Source organism: Triticum aestivum, chromosome 3A (assembly GCF_018294505.1).
Source record: "Triticum aestivum cultivar Chinese Spring chromosome 3A, IWGSC CS RefSeq v2.1, whole genome shotgun sequence".
Taxonomy (NCBI): domain Eukaryota; kingdom Viridiplantae; phylum Streptophyta; class Magnoliopsida; order Poales; family Poaceae; genus Triticum; species Triticum aestivum.
Window position 1 is genome coordinate 719,915,923 of NC_057800.1, and position 9,583 is coordinate 719,925,505.

The 9,583-nt window shown below is 42.4% G+C and overlaps 1 non-coding gene across 1 annotated transcript; it reads left to right on the forward strand.

Moving 5' to 3' along the window:
• Nucleotides 1-4,027: 4,027 nt before the first annotated feature.
• Nucleotides 4,028-4,236, forward strand: TRNAK-CUU (transfer RNA lysine (anticodon CUU)). The gene is made up of 2 exons: nt 4,028-4,064; nt 4,201-4,236. It is a non-coding gene; the product is annotated as a tRNA-Lys (tRNA).
• The last annotated feature ends 5,347 nt before the right edge of the window (nt 4,237-9,583 follow it).

The window sequence follows — 9,583 nt, forward strand, 5'->3', positions numbered from 1 at the left end:
TGCGAAAGTGGTAGTGGATAGATTGATTGAATACTCACCCAACGGCAGCGGCACACACAGCGCGTCGGCGTCCGAGCTCCTCCAATGACGAAGATGACGGCGCAACGAACCTAGCCCACCTCTCCGCTCTGTTGAGGCACTCCCCAGCCAACCTCTCCCCTCTGTCCACGACAGACCGACGCGTGGAATTGACACGTATCACCCAACACTCACCAAAAAGGCCCACAAAACTGCCAGCTCACACCAGACCCAGATCATAGAAACGTACGACTCGGTCAAAATCGATGTTTGAATCGCTCCCGGCCGATTTTGCCCCAGAGAGCTTAGTGATATAGGAGATGATTGATCCGACCTCAAAAAATGTATATTGATCTAACGTACACATATTGCATTGAATTACATAAGTAAAGATGAATAGCCAGCCACTTAGCGAAAGGAGTCTTCTGCTCACGAGTTCAAATGCACCTGTGATGAACAGTAAATACAAAATAATCAAAATAATCTATGTTTTTTAAACAAACATTGAAGAACTGTCTATGTATCTGCACATATTCGAGAAGAAAATCATATGTACTATTAGGGGGGCGGGGGGGGGAGTATTTTTTTCTGCATGAAAACTTGTACGTATAAAGACAATTCGTCAATGTTTGTTGCCACATCGGTTTCTTTTACCATTTTTTAAAAAAATAATGTTCACGACGGAGCATTTGAAGTCGCGGCCAGAAATACCTTGTCTGCCACGTAGCTAGCTTAGTGTTAGAAATAATAATAGCAATATTTAATACTCTAAATCTACAAAGCAAGGATACATGATGTGATGTTTTTAGATTTTTTGAAAAGAGACGATTTATTACTTAAAGGGCTTAAGTATTACACTGGCCTTTGCATAATTAAGATGCACACAGCCAAACAAAGTCCTCTTGCACAAACAAAAAATAAAAAGGTGAAGTACAAAGAAACATGTAGAGTTTGAATAACACCTAAAACGTAGGTGGGCCAATCATAAGATCATGTTGCCACCCATGTAGGGTAAAAGTATCCCTCGCCGTATCCTCCAATCGTGCATACACCTCCGTAAACAGGTCTCAATTCTCCACACGTTGTAGAGAGGACCATCAATGAAGAGACCCAGTACATCTATAGATAACCTGTATCAGAGACGTACTTTTATCATTAAGAACCTTATCATTTTTACATAGGCAAAGCGACCAAATAACGACAATCGCTCCCACGCCTAACAAGAGTACTAAACTTGTGATATATCCCATGTAACCAGTTGCCAAATACATAAGCAACGCTACAAGGAGGATACTAGCCAGAAGTTATCTTGATGACTGACCATATAGAACGGGCCAATTTGCATTTGAAGAATAAATGTTTTATTATCTCATCATGGTGACAAAAGACACATTGCTGACTTGCATGCTAATTTATCTTAATAAGGTTACCTTTAGTAAGCATGACTCTGCGGCGAAGATACCATGCAAAGATTTTATTCTTAAGAGGTATCTTCATCTTTCAGATATTCTTGTTATTATCAACTGGCACATAGATTGGATTACAATTGCACTGCGGACAATCGCTGGAGCAGGATGTACCACGATTCAAGCCTGAGTCCAATTAAATCTCTTCTAATACACATTTGGCGGAAATGATTGCATTACCGTGACAATAGTATCACCCTTGCTACACACATTCTTGTAAAGAACAAGATATTATTTCCGGAGTGTGGCATTTCCTAGCCACTTGTCCTCCCATAATCTAATTTCTGAGTCGGCTTTAATCGACAAGGATCCACAAGTGAAGCAATATTTCTTCGTAGCCATTAGACCCGCCCAAAAGTGGGAATCCCCAAGCTTCCAGTATACTTGGGATACCACCTTGGAACCCATATTTCCTCCTCAGGAGGGTTTGCCATACACCGTCTTTCATCAATAATTTAAACAACTATTTGCCGAGGAGGGCCCTATTCTTAATCTCAAGGTCATGAATGCCCAACCCGCTTTGGTCTTTGGGATGGCAAACTACACTCCATTTAGCTAGCCAATATTTATTTCTCTCGCTATCTCCTTGCCAAAAGAATCTTGATCGGAAATACTCCAGTCTATGTAAAAACTTCTTTCGGCAATTGGAGGATGGAAATCATATATAGTACCATGTTACTTAGTACTGAATTTATGAGGGCCAATCTTCCATCCAGAAACAGTAGTTTACTTCTCCAACTGCTAAGTCTTTTTTCCAGTCTCTCCTCGATGTGTTTCCATTCAGCATTTGTGAATCTTCAATAATGTATCGGTATCCCCAAATATGTGATCAGAAACTGGCCCTACCCACATCCGAACAGTTCAGCATATAGGTGGGCCTTATCTTGAGCCTCATCAAAACAAAACAATTCACTTTTGTGAAAATTGATCTTAAGACCTAAGAGTTGCTCGAATGCTGATAAAATTAGTTTGAGCAACTCTCAGGTCTTAAATCAATAGTTCACCACTGCAGAAAATCTTTTCATTCTGAGAGTCTGTTAAAGAAGTGGCCATTTGACTTTGTCACAAGCTTTTTCAAAGTCTATTTTGATTACCACCCCATTCAACCTTTTTTCGATGTAATTCATGGACTGTTTCATGAAGGATAATAACTCCCTCTAGGATGTGCCTGCCTTGCATAAAAGCAGTCTGTGAAGGACGAATCACGTGTTTAGCTACCGAATTTAGCCTAATAGTCGCAACCTTCATAAATATTTTAAAATTAACATTAAAGAGGCAAATAGGTCTATATTGTTGTATCTTTTCAGCCTCATTAACCGTAGGTAATAAAATAATGTCGCCGAAGTTTAAGAGAAACTATTCTAATTGCCTAACATGTAGGTCGCTAAACAAAAGTAGGAGATCCGGTTTAATGACTTTCAAGAAGTTCTGATAGAACTTAGCATGAAGACCATCCGGACCCGGGGCTTTGTTGTACTCCATTAGGAAAACCGTGTTTCTAACATCCTCCTCGGAGTATGGGGCTGTTAGAAGGCCATTTTCCCCATTAGAGACCTGGGGGGATGTCATCTATTCAAGACTCATCCATCGAAAAATTTCGATCCTCTCGGGCTCCGAACAAATTTTTATAATAATTAGTGATATAACATTTAAGTTGATCATGCCCCTCGATCGTGCCCTCATCCTGTTGTAGGGAATGAATACTTTTCTTCCGATGTTTGCCATTGGAAACTCCATGAAAATATCTAGTATTCAACTCACCTTTTAGGATAAATTGAGAGTTAGAATGATGGTATCATTTGAGTTCCTCTTCACACAGCATGCTAGCTATCTGTGCATTCGAATGACTCTTGATCTCGATTTCATGCTCAGATAGAGGTCTAACCTCTGCCAAAGCTTCTAATTCACCAATGATATATAGACAAAAGAAAAAGATTCTCCTTTTTTCAGATACTCGCCGTATGCCTAGCCCAACCACCAAGGAGTTTGTGTAATGCATGCATTTTGTTATTCCATTTGTGCATTGGGGTATGCCCGGCCACCGGTTTCACCCGCACCGCCTTGACCATGTCATGGAAGCCATCCCAAAGCAACCCCCCAAGTTGAACTTGCATCTATGTTGTGGTCGTGGTAAACTAGTAGTTAGGAGAATGGATGTGTGGTCTGATATAGCCTCAATACGAGGTAGAGCACGAACATACACCATAAGAAATTTACATTCCCAGTCATTATCCATAGGAAATTTTCTCTTTAGTTGAAGAGCCACATCAGTTATACTTTTTTAGTCATATAAATATTTTGTAGGGAACCATCTAAAAATAGATTCTGTAGGGCACGTATGTGACATATATGGACAACTAATACTATAGTTCTTCCACTGATGTTCACCTTATATATAGAAATCTTAACTTTTATAGTTAGGCCTTACTATATAACTAATGGAGTAGGTTGTTCAACATTTATGGTAATATGGGTGAACCTAAGGGATTGATTATATCTTCCTTTTAATTATATAATAGATAGATTGTCAAAAAGATCACATTGCCCGCCTAGCTCAGTTGGTAGAGCTCAAGGTTCTTAGCACATGGTTTGTTTGCTACCTGAGCAAACTTGCCTTTCCTGCAGCCATCCTAGCCCCACGATTTAGGACGAGTGGGCCGGAGATCACTGTTTGGAATGGTAGGACTGCCTAGGTAGCACACCATAGAGGCTCATTACCTTGTGGTCTTGGGTTCGAGCCCCAAGGCGGGCAATTTCTTTTTGGTGCTTCCACGTATTTTATTTTCTTTCTGGATTTGTACCCTTTTTTGACCAATTATTTTAGGTATTTGGGATAACTTAGAGTTATGTATTTTATGCAACATCAAACTCCACATGGAAGTTAGCTAGATGAATCGAATGTATTGGTGTGATGTGGACCTTGGAATGTAGGAAATCAGGTGATGGAGCACCAGGTGAGTGGCTTTGTTTTATTATATTTAGCGTTGTAATTTTCTATGATTGGTGTTTAGGCCATCTTCTAGACTATGGACGGTGGGGTTTGTGGCGCTATTTTAGTGGTGGTCATTCATTTGTTCATCTATTTGTGTGTCATAACAGAAATGATTGACCATCGCTGCACATAATCATCCATGGAAGTACCAGGACACTTTCCCTTCTCAACAAGGCTCATACATCAGCCTAGACCGAGCCCTGGAAGTAAATATCATTACGCAATGGCCACAGGTTCCATATGCAAGAAGCACATATCACATTATTTACAACAAGTTTAGAACTAAGAGACCACAACCTACATAAGCCAGACATCGACTGAGGAATAAAAAAAGCAACCACATCAGATAAACACTTCCAATATTCTTTTTTCACTATGCAGTCCAAGAACAAATGTTGTACATAGATAAATGTGCATTGAGTGTTGTTAGCAGATACATAGCTAATCCTGGGAAAGAGCACTGCAAAGCAGTACGGTGGATTTTTAGATACTTGCGAGGTACTTCTAATGCTTATTAACAGTTTGGGAAATCTAGAGATGGACTTGTTGGTTTTGCTATTCTAATTTTGCTGGTGATTTAGACAAGAGAAGATCTCTCACAGCTTATGTTTTCATCATTGGTGGTTGTGTTGTGGCCTGTGAGTTCGAGAGGAACTTTGCAGTGTGTTGTATCTCGTTCCACTACTGATGTCGAGTATATGGCTGTTTCTGAGACATGCAAAGAAGCTATTTGGTTGGGAAGTTTGTACACTAAGCTTTATGAAAATATGTCTTGCCCTACCATATTTTGTGACAATCAAAGTATTATATGACTTAAAAGAATCAAATGTATCATGAAAGAACAAAAACACATTGATGTTAATGGAGGTGCATGCGACTTGGCCGCCAGGCTTCGCGTGTCATCCTGTGAGGCTCCATGGATCCCTCCCACATGATCAATAATCCTTCCCCTAAACCTATCACAACGTTCCAAGTCAAAACTACTCCATAAAACGCGGTACAATACCGTGGATGTAGCATTACTGCCCACATGATGGTCCGTTTCTATTGAATGTTTTGGGAGTAATGCTATACATAATAGGTTTACGGGGGTTTTACACGTACGTGGATTTTGATTGGAGATTAAGAGGGAGGAGGGGCTCAGCCCCGTGAAAATCATGGGGGAGAGGTTAGTTAGAAAGAAAGAATCCTAGTCAATGTGTACTTGTGTGTAACTCTTTGTACGTTTAGCATTATAGATGTTTTGGTGCTTGTCCCCGTCAGCGCAGTTGTTAGCACGTTCATTGTTTGCATTTGCAGATCTCGAATCTCAACAAGTAGCCCAGTGTGTGGAGTTCACCTTGATCCGCGGTTCTAATACTGATATGGATATATTGCAACCGTATTTCTTCTCCAAGTTGCTAGCAACATAAGTGACTTCGTTTATGGTGGTGCTCTTCGAGTATTAAGTCTCAAATTCCAGGCTAAAAACCTACGTTTTGGGCGGCCGCTGTCTCCGTGTGCAGCTCAACGCTACTCCTGGTACGCTCACACTTGCTGCTGTCGCTCAAAGCCAGCGCGCCGCTCACTGCGTGGGTGGCGTCCCTCACCGTGCAATCCGCCGCCAACGTGACACGCGTTACCACGCTCATGGTGGCCACTTCCACCAAAGCCAAAACCAAGAACAAAGGTCGGTCGTTGGTGATTTGTTTTGCGCATGGCACTAAGAACTGTTGTGTGTTTGCGGATCGAAATTTGCTCACTAAGTTCTGAAGTTGTCCATTTCTTCTGTGAGTTGTAACCTACGATCAACATGAGCAGAAACTTTTCAGAGTTTTTCTGCTAAAGAATCTTTTCCATTTTAAACTTTCATTCAAACTACGCACCACTTAAACTTGTCTCCCTATATTTCCTAATTTTGAAATTTGAACAAATTGCCTGTCTAGCTCAGTTGGTAGAGCGCTCTTAACCTTGTGGTCTTGGGTTCGAGCCCCAAGGTGGGCGATAATGTTTTGTGTAGGCTGTTTCATATTCGTTTACATAGGACTAGGTGGAATAAATATGAACCACACATATTTGTGATAAAATGATCTCTCTAATCACCTTTTGCATCTCGTACAAACCACATATATTCCTGATAAAGGTGATCTCTATAACACCTTTTACATATTGATGTTCTCCAAGAATCATGCATTGGAAGTAATATAACACCTAATATGCACGAGGTGGATAACCCACAAACATTTGGAAAGCTGCATGAGTCGAATGTTGTGACAACCTAACATCGTTAAACATTTGCACACACTTTGGTCGAAGATAAGAGGTACGGCAAGTGAACCGATGTCTTTCGTATTGTACTGTCATTGGCAACCACTGCCAAGATCCAACGCCTTTTCCTTATTGTACCTTCATTCGCAACCACTGCCAAGATAATCAGTCATTTTGGAAGATCAACACATGATAGGGTTTCCTTGTCAAGATTAATGTACTAGACCGAGCCATGAGATTTTTCTTCCTAGTACCGTAGATGCCATTACCATTGAGATGTCAATCTAATTACTATCGCCTCTCACAAAGGTTGCAACATTATCCTCGAAGCACTGAAACCCAAGCAAAATAACACTCATTCCATCATGTGGACGGGCAATACCATAAATTTTCCTCACCGAACACGTGAAGGTCAAAGAAGAGGTTGATAAAAATACAGATTTCAAAGAAAATACGGCGCTACGGCATGCATGTCTACTTCTAATCCTCAATCATATTCAAGTTGTTCCAGTATAGATTCTTTTTGTGGGGTGGTTCCAATCTATTCTTAACCCCCATCATTTCAATCTCTTTTTTATTTCAAACGTTGTTATTGGTATTATTTATTTTAGAATATTTTTATTTTATGCATGTAGAATAGTTGTGGTTTCAATTATAATATGCACCTTTATTTTTTTCCAGGAACTACCCTTGCTGCGGGTTTTTTATGATGCTAATATAAGTGTATCTTTTATTTCACTTTATCCTTCAATTGTAAAGTTTTAACATATGATTCTTTTGTTGTGAATAACAAATATGATTTAACATACTAGTAGTAGTAGGTTTGTGTTATGCCATGGGAATTGGTGATTTGTTTTGCGCATGGAACTATGAAATGTTGTGTTCCGTGGTTCGAAATTTGCTCATTAAGTTCTGAAGTTCTAAGTTTCTTCTAGGAGCTCCAACCTATGATCAACGCGACCATGAGGTGCGGGGAACTTTTCAATGTCCTTCTTGCCAAAAATATTTCCTATTTTAACCTTCCATTTATAATATGCATCACTTAATACTGCCTGAAATGTAAACGTAAAAATTTAAATTTGGGCCAGATTGCCCGTCTAGCTCAGCTGATAGAGCGCAAAGCTCTTAACTTTGTGGTCTTGTTGGGTCGAGCCCCAAGGTGGGTGGCATATTTTTAGTTAAACTTTATTTTAGTAGAAGTTGTCTAGAGTTATGCCTTTTTGAACAAACAAATGCAATGTTTAATATTCTTTTACCTCTGACTAGATGGAATAAGTCGGAAATACAAACCACAAATATTTTTCATAAAAGTGATTCCTGTAATCACATTTTTTACATATCACAAATGTTTGTGATAAAGGTGATATTTATAATCATACATCTCGATGTTCTTCAAGACTCCTACAAAGAAAGTTAAACATCGAACACCTCCTGATTCAAAAATCGGGATTGCATGAGAAGATCGCCCCCAAACTGCGGCGGAGGTGGTGACGATGGGGAGACGCTGCAGGAGGATAATGTTGACACACCACCAGGCTTAGCCTTCACCGTCTTGGAGATGGGCTTCAGACATTAGACTCCAGCCCAGGAAGGTTGCCTCGGTGTCATCAAGCTCAAGATCTGGTTGGGTGGGTTCAAAAAGGAAGCTGGGTGGCTTGATACCGAGCACCTGCCTCCTCGAACGAATCAGAGTAGTTCTTGTATATGTACTTCCTGTCCGAATCAATTGCTTAAAAGAAGGATCGACAAAAATTAGCACGAACATTTCACCGAACACTTGCCGGGCGTTGTGACCCCTGTAAGGGCGAATGGTACCTGCGCCGGACGGACGAGGGTCTGGACCGACGGCTGAAGACAAGAGGCGGAGGTCGTGTGTAACGGTGGCGGTTGGGGAGTTTCGGAAAGGGATTGGCAGGCGGCCAGGGTAGAAGAACGACATCGTGGGCGAGATAAGCAGATGCAAAGAAAGAGGGGAGGATGGAGACGCGGGTCCGGATGAGGTTTTGGGTGGCCCGGGTGTGTCAGAGTCCTACGTGGCTGGTTTTCGGAGTCCCGTAATGCCCTCCTTGTTGGCGGAAAAAATGATGTCCGGACTGGTCCGTAGACCGATATGGGACGACGTTGGATGACAAACTGCGTCCGAAAAGCTCTGTCCGAACACTTAGAGCATCTACAGACAGGCTCCTCAAACCCGTCTCATATGCCCGGGCGGGCCGCCCGATCGCTGTCCGGTCACGTTTTTTGAGCCAGACGATCCCCTCAAACGGCTCTCAGACGCCTGGGCTGACCGGCACCCAGGGTAGAAGAACGACATCGTGGGCGAGATAAAAAGTTGATGCAAAAAAAGAGGGAAGGATGGAGACACGGGTCCGGACGAGGTTTTGGGTGGCCCGAGGGTGCCAGAGTCCTACGTGGCTGGTTTTCGGAGTCCCGTAATGCCCTCCTTGTTGGCGAAAAAAAATGATGTCCGGACTGGTCCGCAGACCGATGTGGGACGACATTGGATGACAAACTGCGACCGAAAAGCTCTGTCCGAACACTTAGAGCATCTACAGCCTGGCGCCTCAAACCCGTCTCATATGCCCGGGCGGGCCACCCGATCGCTGTCCGGTCACGTTTTTTGACCCTGATGATCCCCTCAAACGGCTCTCAGACGCCCAGGCTGACCGGCACCCCTCATACCCAACCCAAATATGGGGCGGATATGGGGACGCCCGGGCACACCCGCCACGTCGGACCCGGCCTACCCGACCCCATATAAATTCCTCTCCATCCACTCACCGGACCAAACCCTAGCCACTTCACTCCCCCTCCCCTCCCCTTCCCTCTGCCACGCAAGCTCATCTCCGGCTCTTTCCGG